Source organism: Triticum dicoccoides, chromosome 2A (genome assembly GCF_002162155.2).
Source record: "Triticum dicoccoides isolate Atlit2015 ecotype Zavitan chromosome 2A, WEW_v2.0, whole genome shotgun sequence".
Classification (NCBI taxonomy): domain Eukaryota; kingdom Viridiplantae; phylum Streptophyta; class Magnoliopsida; order Poales; family Poaceae; genus Triticum; species Triticum dicoccoides.
The window spans coordinates 97,063,403-97,063,975 of record NC_041382.1 but is presented as its reverse complement, the minus strand read 5'-3'; positions in this window follow the sequence as shown (position 1 = coordinate 97,063,975).

Sequence of the window (573 nt, the reverse complement as noted above, 5' to 3'; positions counted from 1 at the left end):
TATCAAGGACTGTCTTATTTTATTTCATTTTGTCACTATCTATAATTCATTTAGTTTTTGTCTCAAATTTTATTCTACTCTATGTGTTCCATCAATACATATTTCTGGCATTATTTTGAAGAAATGTTCAGCCAATATTCTCTCCAATCATTTTATTTTTCCATTTGTTTCGTGTTAGGTTTTTGTTGTTGAAAAGCAAAATCCCATATATTACGTAGCATAAACCATTACAAAAATAAACCCTTATGAAATTTATTTATTTTCTCAAGGACTGTCTTATTTTATTTCATTTTGTCACTATCTCTAATTCCTTTAGTTTTTGTCTCAATTTTTATTCTACTTTATGTGTTCCATCAATACATATTTCTGGCATTATTTTGAAGAAATGTTCAGCCAACATTCTCTCCAATCATTTTGTTTTTCCATTTGTTTTCGTGTTAGGTTTTTGTTATTGGAAAAGCAAAAGCCCATATATTACGTAGCATAAACCATTACAGAAATAAACCCTTATGAAATTTATTTATTTTCTCAAGGGTTGTCTTATTTTATTTCATTTTGTCACTATCTCTATTT